This window comes from Protopterus annectens, chromosome 4.part0 (genome assembly GCF_019279795.1).
Source record: "Protopterus annectens isolate FY-2018-M chromosome 4.part0, PAN1.0, whole genome shotgun sequence".
In the NCBI taxonomy this organism is placed as follows: domain Eukaryota; kingdom Metazoa; phylum Chordata; order Ceratodontiformes; family Protopteridae; genus Protopterus; species Protopterus annectens.
The window spans coordinates 1053281272-1053296567 of NC_056733.1; the positions used below are offsets into that span (position 1 = coordinate 1053281272).

The 15296-nt window shown below is 38.3% G+C and overlaps 1 protein-coding gene across 1 annotated transcript in view; it reads left to right on the forward strand.

The window, feature by feature from the left end:
* SPOCK1 (SPARC (osteonectin), cwcv and kazal like domains proteoglycan 1) overlaps window positions 1-15296 on the forward strand; it is a 2429073-nt gene that overhangs the window by 2289139 nt on the left and 124638 nt on the right. The window lies entirely within an intron of this gene.

Consider the following 15296-nt stretch of genomic DNA (forward strand, 5'->3'; position numbering starts at 1 on the left):
CTGTACCCATGAGCTACCACATAGGTGGTAGTCTACTTAACATCGAAAGTGTGATAAGAGACCTTGGGACACAGGTGGACAGTAGTCTCTCCTTTGATAATTACATCGCCACAGTAGTCAGGAAATCCTTCTATGTGGCACACCTCATCACAAAAGGTTTCTCATCCAGGAAAAAAGAGGTCATTGTTCCCCTCTACCCTTCACTTATTAGACCCATTATAGAGTACAATGCCCCTTTTAGTATGTACATCACAAGACATCTACAACAAATGGAAAGGCCGCAAAAATACCTCACCAACAGGATAACCAGCCTCAAACAGATGCCCTACACAGACCGTCTCAAAAAACTCTAGCTTTACTCCATTACATATCGCCTACTCAGAGGTGATCTCTGCCTAACATACAAATCTATGTCAAACCCAGAGCTGTTGGACATGCTCCACTTAAAGAAATCTCAATTTCTCCAAGCTACAAGCTCTAGGGACCTAATCCTTGTCACCACAATAAACAGCACATGCTGGAGGGATAGATCCCTGTCCAAGAGACTTCCCATACTCTGGAACAAACTACCTATCTATATCAAACAAAGCTCCTCATTAGCATTCTTCAAGAAAAATCTTGATGATTGGATGGGAAACAGGAAATTCACCCTAGGGATCATCTCTGTGGCTCTGCTCGACAGGGGCACAGAAAAATCATTTTCTTGGATGGCGAAAGCGAGGGTACCATTTTGTCTAGACTTATACAGGCCCTAGGGCCAATAGCCTAGTTCCTACCTATGAACCTAGTACATGCCCACAGGAGGTTTCTTAAAGAGATATGCACACTAATCTACATCTTCCATAGCCTTCGCTAGAACAAGCACCTTTGTTAATCGTAGCACAAAAAGTAGTCAAAGAAGCCTACTCCCTTCCCTAATAGTATATACAGTAAAGGTATGCTATAATGGATGGGCAGTTTCCCATTATTTCACAAGATAGCCTGATTGACATGGGCATCCTGAGACAATGTAGTAATTGCATCATGGATACTGACAACCATTAACTCCTAAAGCAAACAAATACTCTACATGAGAGTTTTAATTACACTATGAAATTGGAATCAATTCTCTCATGTAACAATAAACCGAACATTGCACACACAGTTCACCTCTTACACAAAATGAAATCACAACCCATAAACCCACATATGCAGAGGTACTCACTAGAAGCCTACCAAATGTTCAGAGACCACCCAAACGTAAACTACTTGCACACATTGCTATGCAAATAGAAACCACTACACCTAATAACCCATACACCAGTGTCTCAGCAAATAACCCCTACGGCAAAACACTCCAAAACCCAATGTCTTGGTCATAGACAACTCCATAGTGAGACACAAAGATGTCCCTGTTGTATGGCTGGACAAGGAGAAGATGGAGGTCCGCTGCTTGCCAGGTGCCAGGATCCATCAAATCACACATGCACTCAAGTCACTCAGCAAGAAGTACCATTATGTTGGAGTGAATGACTTGACATGTACCTGTCTGGACTATATGAGGAGAAACATCACTGAACTCACAGATTATATGTCTCAGGCAGGTATGACTCTAGCCCTAAGCAGCATTCTACCTTCACCCAGGATGATGCCACAATATAAACAAAAAATGATTGACTTCAGCAATTGGCTTAGCTTGTGGTGTCAGTCCAGAGGGAACCAGTATTTGTCAGCGTGGTCGTCAGGCCAAGTTGCTTTGCCAGACATGGTCTGCACCTGTCTCCTCTAGGCTTTTGGATAATGGCAAATATACTTGCCTCCCCATGGTGCCTTTTTTAGGAAATGCCAAAACAACAAAATTTCCAATGTAAAAAAATCCACTTAAGACAAACTCAAGATTCTGCTGCCTTATGCTAGAAGTCTAAACATGAAACTTCACACCCAGGAAACACTCCTCACCTTGGAAGATGCTGACATCTGTTTAGTCACTGAGACATGATTCATGGCTGCGGAGATTACCCTGGCCTTCAAAAGCTACAATTCCATCCACACATTCAGACCTCAGAATGAGCATGAAAGATCCAAAGGTGGAGGTGCATCCATCCTTATTAAAGCCAAGTACACCTCAAGACTGGTTAAACAGTATGAATCTCTCAAACTACTCCATGTCCAATTAACTATGGGCAAAATACCTTACCTCATCCTTGCTGGCTATAGGTTGCAAACCATGAACCAAGAAAAGCACACCACCTACCTGGACTTACTGGAATCACTTGCCATACAGCCCAACACCTTAGTCATGGGAGATTCCAACTATGCTTCCATCAACTGAGTGACATACATGTGCACAAACATGTTTGATCAGAGATTCCTGGAGTTGTCAATACAAATGCTCTGGAACAGATTGTCTGCACCCCTACAAGGGGCTGAAATGTCTTAGACATAGTACTCACCAACATGGGGGGGGGGGTAACTGCACTCACCGCTGTGTGATGCCCTCCCTGGTAAGATCGGACCATAAATCAATCTCATTCAAAGTAACTATTGAACCTGTCACCACCACAGGAACAAAACAACTAAAAAAAGTTCTCCAAAGCAAACTATAGTCTACTAAGTGATGGTATAAAATGTTTTATACTGCCTGCAATCACAGACAGCAATGACTGCTATGCAGAGGTGTACACAAATGCCCTGTATAAACACTTCAGCTGTGCCTGACTGGATTAAAACCACATCCTTCCAAAAAAACAAGCCACCCTGATGGACCTCATGTATAACCAGATTATATAACAAAGGAAGAAATGGATGTCTAACAACAAGAGGGAACTGACTCAGCAGAGGAAAGATTTCCTCCGTAGTTTGAATAAGCAAATCAGAAATGTTGTAAAATCCTCTAAAGCTAATTATGAAAGTAAAATAGCATCCCTAGCTAAGGATAATCACAAGGCATTTTTCAACTGTGTCTGAAATCCAAAAGGGAATCCCCAGCAATGTGCCAAATTGGTATTAGATGGTACCACTCATACTATACTGGAAGAAATTGTCAACCTGTTAGCTGACAGATTTAGCACAAACTTCACCACCCTGTCCCCACCAGCCATACCTAAAAGCATAACTAACAGCAGTCCTCTGCTTAGTATCTGTGCTCTCCAAGGCCAAAAACATGGCCTTAGTGGAATCAGACAACATCCCACTTTGCTTATTGAGCAATCTAAAACAGGATCTAGCAGACCCACTTGGTGTTCTATTTAACTATAGCATGAGAACTGGCTTAGTGCCGCCAGAGTGGTGAACAGCAACATTAATCACCTTGCGCAAAGTGGTGCCATCAACTGACCCTGGGAACTAGAGATGCATAAATCTAACCAGCCTCATCTGCAAGGCCATGGAAAGAATCATCATGGACCTTATCAACAAGAACATATATGGCCTTCAAACTGAAGACCTAACCCAGTTTGGCTTCATTAAAGGTCGATCATGCTTACTAAATTTAGTAGACTTCTTTGAGAAAGTCATCAAAGCCCTGCATTAAGGTAAGACAGTGCATACTGCCTAGCTTGATATAGCCAAGGCTTTTGACACAATCCCCCACTCAGGTATCATTGAGAAACTCTCCCAGGTGGGGATTAACACCTACGTTACTAGATGGGTAGCCAATTGTCTTCACTGACAAAACACATACTGTCAAAGCTGGTGACTTCACCTTCACCAGTAGACCTGTCGTTAGTGGGGTACCCCAAGGATCTGTGGTGGCCCTTTACTGTTTGGAATCTCTTTCTTGGAAGTCCAGGGTAAAGTAGATGGCCTTTGGCTTACCAAGCTTGCTGATGATTACAAATTGGGTGCAATCATTAAGTCCCCCAGTGATGTTAACGTATTACAGGAGGGGCTAACAAAGACAAATGACTGGTGTCAAAGCCACGGTCTAAAACTAAACGCAAAAAAGTGTGTTATTATCTCCCTTTGGCAAAGTGGAATTCCCTGCTAATTACATTGACAGCTCCCCGACCCCAAAATTCAAACCCAGTGGTCTGAGATCTGGGAACACAGGTAGATGGCAATCTGAAATTCGACCACCGAGTTTCCACAGTGGTAAGGAAAGATTTCTTATAAGCAAGGGCATCATATCCAGGTCTAAGGATGTTAAATCTCCACTCTACTTGACCCTCATCAGACCATTAATAGAGTACAATGCTCCCTTCTGCATGTACCTCACCAGACACCTGCAACAGCTGGGGAGACCACAGAGGTTTCTCACCAAAAATATGCAGGAAATCCAAACCATGACTTACATGGATAGACTAAAAGCCCTGTCACTGTATTTTGTATCATATAGGCTACTGACAGCCAACTTGTGCCTGGCCTACACAGATGTTTCTGACTCTGCCCTGATGGATATGCTGCACATCTACAAGTAAAATGGCACAAGAGTCACTCACTCTAGGGATCTTAACCTAGCCAGTGACATTAACAGAACAAGCTGGACAGACAGATACATCTCCCAGAGACTGCCACCACTTTGGAATAAACTTGCAATTCATTGGAAGCAGAGAGCTCCTCAATGACCTTTTCAAGCACAACCTGGACAAATGGATGGGAGACCACAAATTCACCCTGGGGGAGGCATCCGTGTCCCTCATGAACAGGGGTAGTTGGTGTTTATGCAAATTATGTTCATCTAACCAAAGACAATTGAGGCAACTCGGTATTAACATGACTAGTCTGGTAAGGGCTCTAGGGTTGCTTGCCTAGTAACCTCCTATGAACCTATGAACCTATCTGACTTTTTGGGGTGGTAGGCTGGCTATCAGGAAAACTGCAGGAATTGACACACACATACTCCAAAGCTGAAAATAATGGAGGAATAGATGCAGGTTCTGGAAATTTATTCTGTAACATCTCAAAGTAATTTCTGAGGGACTGATAAACCTCAATGTTCTCCCTCACAAACACTGGCACATTCTGAAAATAGTCTCAGAGAAACAGAAACACCCACAGGGTGAATCAGAAACTGCAGTCTCATTGGAGTCTTAATCAGAAAAATGAGGAGAAAACCCTGCATTTGTCCCTTCATCTTCCTGTCCAGATTCGGAATCTCGAATCTCTTCAGGAAAAGAGATACCCCTCTTCATTTACCAGAAACCACCTTATAAGAAGGATCAATAGCCAAAATTAAACAATTAAGGCAGATGCAGTAGGCAACTCCTGTCTAAGGAAATTTGAAGAGGATTAGATACATGGCTATTTTTCTGCTTTTATGACAGGAAAAATGGGGTCAACAGTGTTATTAGTCGCATCAGCAGCTTCCTCAGGGATGGGTACAGTATCCTGACACAACAATGAAACTTTCCCTGTTTCCTCTCCCAGGACTGACAAGAGAGGTTCTCCCTTGCCTACTGAGGGGAACCCCAACAGCCATACCAAATGTACCTAACCCCCGGGTCCATACTGGCTCTAGGTGCTACACAAGAGGGATAGTTTTGACCACACCAGAGGGGTAGCTTTAACCACAGCAGAATCACTCACTTATGGCTATGGCAAATTGCTAGCCTGCTATGGTGGCAAAGGCTGTTTGCTGATCTTTTTCTTTTTGCAGCTGGAAGTAGAACCAACCTTGGGATCGATAGATTGTTTCATGGTCAAGAAGAAAATGGTGCATCTTTTCAAGGGAAAACAAGCAACATAAGCCAGTAAACTTTTAAAGTCCTTAAAAAATCACTTTTTTTCAAATAGAAACGCAGTAAAAAGTGTTTTAAAACACTGCCAGACACATGAAGTAAAATAAACACAATTTCTCCATAGAAAAAAATGGGTTTCAACTATTTTAAACAACTTTTACACTAACAGGAAAAAAGTTCTCTCTCATTTAAAAGTACATCTAAGTCTCCTAACACCCATTAAAACTAATTCCTAGCTTAAAAATAACTTTCCTAAGCTGGAAAGTACAATAAACCAATATATTTTTAATGTGGAAGGTTTTCTCAAAAGGAAACATATGTACCCAGCAAAGAAACAGCACGAGCCGATTGTCATTTGTTGAAAGCCTGCTGAAGAGTAATGTCTTCAGTGACAGGAAAGCACTGAAGGGATTGGCACGCAAACCTGTCTTTTTAGTCAGCTCAGCTTATGCTGACTAATGGATTGGGTGCGTGGGAGGTGCCCTGAAGCTTTGGAAGCTGGCTGGCTGGCTTATTCCTTGCAGGATATAACCCATATATTTAAAGCTATGCCAGCAATGATAGATATGCTCAGCATATATTTTTTTCTGTCGGATGCATTTTTGAATTCTACAAACAACTATCATGATTGCTGCTATTGCCTCTTCAGGGGAAGAAGATAATACACTTCACTGCATACCTAATTAAGGATCAGGTGAGTTTTTCAGTAGAATGTATGGGATTTCTTTCTTAGAGTAAGTAATTACTATAATGTATTTGCTCTTACAGATTCATAGATTATTACTAGGCTAATTGTCCTCATGGACCATTTTTGAGCCTAGCCAATTACCCCCTGTGAGAATCAAACCCTGCACCTTGTGTTTCTAAGGTAAGCACCTTAACCATTACGCCACCCTCCCCTTCTTAATTGTAGACAAAATTTAGGAAAATGAAAAAGGCACCCAAAAAGTAATATATATGGAATGCTAGATGCTGACTTACTTTATTTTGTATTAGAACAGCAGAAACAGAAAGAAGATTCTTATACAGAATATTAAAGCAATGAATAAAAAATACATCATAATGCAGTTGTTTTATAGGGATACTTTTTTGGCTAGGTTTGGAAACATGATTTCATATAAATAATGTTGTTTCTGTTTCTCTGAATTTTTTAGATATGTTCAGTTTCTCTTTGTACAATCATGTATGTTTTGGATTGCAGTAAGAAACATCACTTTCTCTGCCACCAATAAGAGCCATGGGGTTTTTAACATTCAGCTGTGGTATGAGCAATATGGTCATATGGAAGCTCCATTATTTAATGTCTCCACTAAATAATGACATCACAGACGCACAGCACATTCTTAATTTTTAAAGCAGCGATAACATTAGAACATGAATGCAGTCATGCAATGTATGGGAACAGAAACTACAACCTTCTGATCTTCCTAGCATTAAAATTAAGTGAACTACCTACTTAGTAGGCATGAAGGAGAGAAGCAGTCCTGGATGGAATTCTTGTCCATCATTTGAAGTACAGTCATACAGTGTATCTGTATCTGTGTACAACTTAGAGTCCCTATCAACATGTATTTGGGATGTAGAAAGGAAGGGAAACACCAACCAAAAGTCCACATGAATAATATAGGTAGGAATATGAGAAATGAAGTTCTGTACATTTAAATTCTTTAAAACTAATTCTATGAAACTAAATTGAACAACATCCTTCCGTTTTAGAAAATAATGTGGCTCTGGCTGGTAAACAAACTGAGGCATCTTATTTTTTCATTTTTTTTTTCCTGGATGAAGAATGTCTGGTTAAAGTCGTCCACCTGAAATCTTTAAAATTGTAGATTGGCAGTTTATCAAATCAATGCTTATCAGATGCCATTCCAGCAAGAGACAGCAGACTCTGCACAGATGTCATCCCAGCCAGTAACTGAACTAGAGAACCAAACATCCCTATCATCATCCCCCTTAAAATTGAGAGCTAAACCCTGATTGCTTTGATGGAGAGGAGTGACTCCACAAATGCCCTCTCTATGCAATAGAATCTCTTTTTAATTTCTCCAAGTCTTTTGGGTTTCTAATACCATGATGGAAATGGACCCCATTCCTAAGTCAAAGTATAATTAAAGTTCATGAAATTAGTATTGTTTCAATCTTTGTTGTTAGCCAGAAGTGCTCTTTGAAGCACCTGCAATGTGCCCAGAATTGACTACTTCTACAATTCTTACGGAGTTACATTCTTTTTTATAAGACCCATTTCTCCTACTGCTATTGGAACTGTCTGGGTATCCTTCTTTCACATTGCCCTCATTTATGCCTGCAAATCCTGGTATTTTATGACTTTGTGTCTCTCTGTACATAAGACACTGTAGTGTATAGGTGTTGTGATTTCAGTGATCAGTGCTACTTTTGTCTTCTTTTCATAGACTATGATATCTGTTTTTTTCGCGCATCCATTCTTTGAACTGCTGGTAATGGGGGATCCCATGTGATATAAACTTCATCATTTTCTATAATGCTTTGTGGCTCATGTTTCAAATGTTTTTCAACTACTTCGGTATTGTAACATTTGCACAATCCCCAAAACAATAGTCTTGCCACATTATTATGCCTTTCAGTATACAGTCCTTCTACCATTAGTATATCACATACTGCAACAAGATGTGCAATTGTTTCCAGTTCTGTTTTACAAATCCTACGTTTGTCTGTTTCTCCCATGCCCACATGTTCAATGGCCTTTGTAAACCAACATGTATGTAGTCCACTATCTTGGGCCACCAATATTAACCTTTCATCGTTTGGTTTAAATTCACCTCTCCTTATCCATTCCTGTGTTCGATCCTGATCAACATGAGGTTGTTCAGGAGTACTTCTATACTTACAAATATAATTATGTATTTTCTACATGTCTTATATTCTCATCTGATCCATCACCTTATATTCTTTCTTTTGTTTTTTTGGCACATTCAGTTGCTTCCTGATTTTTTTTCTACTTCTGGTTTGACTTCCATTCATGCTTGACACAGATATGCTTCTGTTAAACTAAGCAGGGAAGTCATGTTAGACTTGTTCTCCTCATGTTTTGAAGCTTTCACTATGTCTGGATCTTGCGAGGTCAGCAAATATGTATGCAATCCTATGACACATGTAATTATTTTCTAAGAGGCCTGTACCTCCTTCAGAATGGGGAATATATAGTCTTGATATACACTGATTTTAAATCATTTATAAGCAAGAAGCTGCCTTCTTGTTTTCTTGTCCAACCGATACGACACCTTTTGGGGCAAGTCAGTCACTCCAAAACTGTAAGTTACAACAGGAAGAGCAAATTGGTTTATAGCTTGGACTTTGTTCCTAGATGTCCGTATTGTTTTCAGTATTAATTTTAGTCTTCTAAGATATTCCTTACTAAGTTTTATTCACATTTGTTCATATTTTTTCTTGTTGATCCTCCATCAGTTCCCAAATATTTATGCACTCCCTCTTTCTCAAGTTTCTTTATATCACATTCCTGTCCCAGGCTGATATTTTCCTTGTGCTGCAGCTTTCCTGATTTAAAGGTTGCTTTTGCACATTTATGAAGACCAATTGACGTTCTTCTGTCATCTGAGAAAATTTTGACCACTTGCAGTTGTGCTTTCAGCTCCTCATCTGATGAACTATATAGTTTTAAATCATTTACAAAATAAAGATGAGAATTCTTTACATTTTGTTGCTTTCTGGGAGCCAAATTGTAGCCATGACCTAATCTGTTAACTAGACAGATTAATGGGTTAAGGGCAAGACAAAAGAGCAGTGTTGACAGAGTCACTCCGTATTATCCCCCTTTGAATTTTTATCCCTGGAATAATAATAATGCCCTTTATCATGGCTTAACTGCAAAGTGGTTTGCCACTGTTTCATGGTCACTGTAATGTAACTGATCAGTGTAGGGTGTATCTTATACATTTGTAAGCACTCTTTTATCCATGAATGTACGATACTGTCAAAAGTTTTTATGTAGTCTATCCATGGCCATGCTTAGATTCCTCCCCTTTTTACAGTTCTCCACTATGACTTAATTTAGCAACAAATGATCCTTTGTTCCATGTGACTTTCTTTTGTTACACTTTTGTTATGTTGCCATGATTGATCTTAATATCTCTGTCCATCACTATTAAATCAAGCAACTCCTCTTAGATCATTTTCTTCTAAACTGAGGGCACATTCTTTGTTCGTCATTTCCTGCAGGCATTCTACAGAAAGTTCCAGAGCATCTTTCTGTGCCACACTTTCTTCAGTTTCATCCTGTGTCATACGTTGCTCTTTCATTTGGGAACTCAGTGGCCTATCACTCCACAACATTGACTGTGTCAGAGTTGCCACCGTTTCCTGTTCCTTCCCTTGCTGTGTAACTCCAACTTTTGTATTGGTTTCCTGTGGAAGGCTCCAAAGCATATTCATATGGCAACTGATCAGATGTTTCCTGCTCCACTTGTTTCTCCTTAATTTGGGGATCCATTGCTGTATTCTGCTGTGATGTTATCAGAGTGAGATTTTCTACACAAAATCCTTCACTTTGCATGGAATCCATAACCTCAGTTTCTATTTATTTAACTTCTCCGCTACTTATCCTCTTTTCTACTTTGTTTTCCTATTTTTGTGTTGTAAAACTTTCCATATCTGGATGCCTCTGCCTGTATTTCTTTACAAATATCTTTGGTGCTGCTCTTTTTGTATTGATTCATTTTGCTTTCTCCTTTGCATATTTATTGCACCATATTAAATCTCTTTTTCTTTCCCATGTCCATATGTCCATATTTCTTCTTCAGACGTCTCCTGCTCCTCCTGTTTCTTTTTACTTGGAAGGCTACTTGTTGCATCATGCTGTGATATCACCTGTGTTAGACTTTCTACATTAAATCCTTTACTTCACGTTTTCCATAACTTCAGCTTCTGTTTTTCAATGTATACGTTACTAATCTTCTGTTCTACGTTCCTTCATTTTGATCTGATGTTTTGTATTGTGAAATTTTCCATATCTGGATGCTTCTGCCTGTATTTCTTTATGAATTTCTTTGAGGTTGATTTTGTGTATTAATTTGGTTTTCTCCTTTACATAAGTTTTGCAGCATGTTAGATCTATTTTCCTTTCTTATGTCCATATTTCTTTTTTATACCTTTCAAAAATCTCTAGATTTTGTTCATTATATTTTTCACTTCCTCAGTCTCTTCTTTTTCCAAACGGCCTAAGGTTTCTTGGTCTGTATAATGTTTTTCATAAATCTGCTGTGTTAATGAACACAAATTTGCATTTGAAGCTTTTGACATTTTTTCTTGTGCAAGTATTTTTCTCTCCTCTAATTTCTCTCTGTATCTTTCTGTATATATTGTGTTTTGAAATCCTGGGCTTCTTGCATAATAGTAACAATACATGATTTCTTTCTTATCCTCAATAGTCACTCTATCATCTTTATGGCTCTTTTTTGGCCTGTTAGTTTGTGTGATTTTTGTGGACTATTACTTCCTTCTACAACAGGGGGAGCATCCAACCCCTGAGCCTGACCTAACCCTATTCTAGGAATGTTTCTGTGTCTTGAGGATTCTACACTGTCATTTTTCAAGTCCTGGCACAATTGCACATACCAGAATTGGGCACTTTTTTATCCTGGGTCTTATACAGGTATTTGTTTAGAATAAGACCATGGCCAACTGATCATTTCTTGTTGAGGAGAGATTTGCATCTCATATGTCCATTGCACACCAATAATGTGGATGTCAATAAGTATGCAAAAAGGAGCTAGAGCTTAAACATAATAATAATAATAATAATAATAATAATAAAATAATAGAGCAATCTGTTAACCAGGTAGGCCCACTGTTAAATGACTTGCTCAGGATCACACAGTACACTGAGGAAATACAGTTCAGAATCTTAACCAGTCTGTCAACTGCCAGAAGTCTGATATCTTTCCTGCAGATGACTGCACCACTACTGATGTATTCATCCCTTATGGAGTAAATATGTCATAGATTAAATGAGGTGGTATAGGCCGGATGGAGCAGAATAAAAAAAAATAATAAATGAATTGACCATCTTACCAAGGAATAAAGTGCCAAAACAGAGCATAGTTTGACTGCCTTGATATTATTTAAGTCTTTCTTCACATAAACATGTGAAGGAGAAATGTATTAAATATATTCTGCAGAAGGATGCAGTTCTCTGCACTCTTGGCTAACATTAAGTACTGAAATAATACTAACTTCATAAACTCATACTGTACCCTAACTTAGGAATGGGGTCTGTTCCTTTCATGGTATCAGATCTCCAAAACATACAGACATTAAAAAATAAGGGAAATGTACTAATCTATGAGGAAAGAAAAAAAATGACAGCCTATGTTAGAGCAGTAAGAACTGATAAATATATAGATCTATACAGTAAACAAAACTGGCAGCCAAACTGCTAAAACATGTCTGAGATCTTTTATAAAGATTTTGTAATGCCCCTGTGTAGTGCTAACAGAGGTGAGGAACACCAATTTAAGACTAAGGAAAACAATGACCTCAGTTTTCATTTTCAATAGTCTTCTACAAAGAATAGGAGAACATTTGTTTGCAGAATAAAATTAAGATAATGGCAGATAGGAACCAGTAATCATGCATGTGTTTTTAAAAGATGAGTTGCAAATGCAGATCTGAGCAACTGAATTTAAAATTCCCAATTGCATTTACTATGGAACATTCAGAGGCTTCAGCTGAAAATATTTAGCAGTACGGCTTGCATACCGCAATCTCTAAAATGTATATTATCAGGCTACAAATCATACGGCATATCATGGAGTGTTTGAATCTGAACACTTTTCTGAACATGCTGAGAAATATTCGCAGTTGGCTGGTACAGCATGAAGCAAACGGAATGAGCTATGAAGGACAAATTGTTTGACAGTTGCAGGTATGTTAAAGAGAGACATTAGTGAGTGCAGTTAAGGTCTGCAGCGATAAATGAAACAAGAAAGGCAAGAGACAGCTCACCTTTGGGCAGTTTGAAATTTGCTGACTGTGTTTTGTGACTTGGGTGACACAAGGAAAATTACACTATACAAGACGTGCTGATGTTTGAGCTATTCTCTGAAGCCACTCACAAATATTTGCTGAGTGAGACAAATATCATGCTAGGAAAGGCTTTAGTATTTCACAGTTTCTGTGGTACTGTTATAAAAAATCATAGGTGTTAATTGCATCTTCTGAAATACAAAGCAGAAGCTATAATGTGATTCGAATAAACAAAATGGGAATAAGCCACATTGCTATTTCTAAAGAGTGATTGTTCAGAATTTAACTCTTGGTAAACTGATATAATATTCTAGTTCCTCAATAAAAAGGAGCATATTTACATGATTATTAAAGTCAGAAAGATCAGACAGCTGTGAAAAAAGGAGAAAAAACACTGACTTGGAGCAAAAACTGAATTGTATAAAACTGAACCAAAACAATTACAGTTCAAAAGAAATATAGCAACATATATTTTAAATAAAACTCTGACTTCATAGCGTGACAGACTGACCTTGGTATTTATAGAAGTGCATTATAATTGTATAATCTTGAAGTATACATCCATACATGTAAAGTGCAAGAAATGCAGAATTTAACCCTTGGTCAGTAAAATGTTAGTCTTCATACCAACATAAGAGAATGTTCATAGACAGCAGTTACTTCTGTCCTCTTAATTTCCCTTGCATGCAATTTACAAGTATCCTTTCATCTGTTATAAACATTACTGTAGATTATTTTGGCCATTTCCAGTTTGAGGAAAAAGCTGTTTAAATTGAACAGAGATGTATTTGCTGACCATGAAATGAGGAATGGTTCGGAAAAACGCTATTGTTGTGAAGGGTACATCAGTGTCTTGATGCAAATTGGCCTTATCTGACCATTATGCTTGGAAGAATGCTGTGTATGATGTGGAGCAACCAATGAGATTAGCTGTCTTAGTAACACTTTCAAACAGGGCATGTGACTGGCGGCTTTTCTTCCCATTTCAAATGGTTTATTTAAGACTTAAGACATTTCAGGGTCATTGGTAATGTTCCATTTTATGCTGTAAGCCATACCTCTCAACCTCTTACAGCAAGAAATCTGGGCAAAGCCATAAATAAAAGTGGGACAAACACCCAAAAATAGGGACAATTTTTAAAAATTACTTTTAAAAACTTACAAAGTTGATAGAATAGCAGGTTTTGCATTAGCATGAATTTTCAGAAGGGTATACAGCCTGCAACTCAAATGTCTGTCATTATTTTCTAACTTCAATTTTAAATGAGTTGCCACTAATTTGTCAGAAAACCACAATTTTATGAAAAACAGACCAAAAATATGAAGCAAAAATCTGGACATTCTGCGAAGATCTGTACGGTTGAGAGATATCGTGTGTGTGTGTGTGTGTGTGTGTGTGTGTGTGTGTGTGTGTGTGTGTTTGTGTGTGTGTGTGTATCAATAAATACATACACGTACCCACCCACACATATATTCTCTCATATATATAATTAAACATTTATGGATATTGTTGGCAGTCATTCTGGTGAAAAATAATCACATTAAAGAGCCACATGACTTAATTCAATACAAAAGCATTTCTGTATGATGCGAGCCTTGTGCATGATCCCATACATGTACATTATTAAATGTACTGACTCCAAGATCATGCAGATGTAGCAGAAAGGAGAAACCTCCCAAACCTGCTATCCATCTATCTGTTTATCTATAGATATATACATAGATCTAGATATACATACAGAGTGTATTTGTATAGTTTATATGTGTACGTATATAGGTGTGGATTTATAGAACTTCATCAACCAAAATTTTGTCAAGCACATCTTAATGAAAGCTTTTGGTCAAACTCATGACTCAGCAAACATCAGTAGCCCGCTTTGGCATGTGGATCTTAAAGGAAAGCAAATGTTCTACTCTCCTATTCACAGATTTTACTTGGTCAAGAATGGATCATAATTTTTTCTCAATTCATGGTTTATCCCATGTGTGTGTTTTACATATATATATATATATATATATATATATATATGGATTCACTTCATTACACTGAAAACTCAAAACACTGAAAATGAGAAAACTTCATAATATAGAACACCAAAACACTGAAACTTCAAAACACTGAAACCTCAAAACACTGAAAGTCAAAACGCTGAAAACACATATCATACATATACTGAATTTAAACAACATAAATCATAGCACTTTCCACCAAGTGTAAGCTGGGGGCAAGCCCCCCTGCACCCCCCCATGTGCGGGGCTGCGCCCCCACACCCCCTGCTACTTATATATATCAACTCCAAGATTGCACTAAGTTCTACAGTTATCTATAATGTAACTCTAAACATGCAGTCACTATCCTAGTGGTCACAGCAACATCATACCTAAAAAGAAAATAAATTAAATATAAAGGTTCAGTCCTCACAAGGGAAAACTGTAATATAACAATATATTAAATATCAGTAAATCTTACATGTCCTACCGTTTAGTAATAAGTTACATCTGCTATTCAGAGGTCTGAATATTTGGCAAAAAATATCCTTATTCCAGACTTTTATCTTCACAAAAATACATTTTGAAAGTTTCAAATTCAGTGTCTCCTAGGGTGCCACTTGTCTG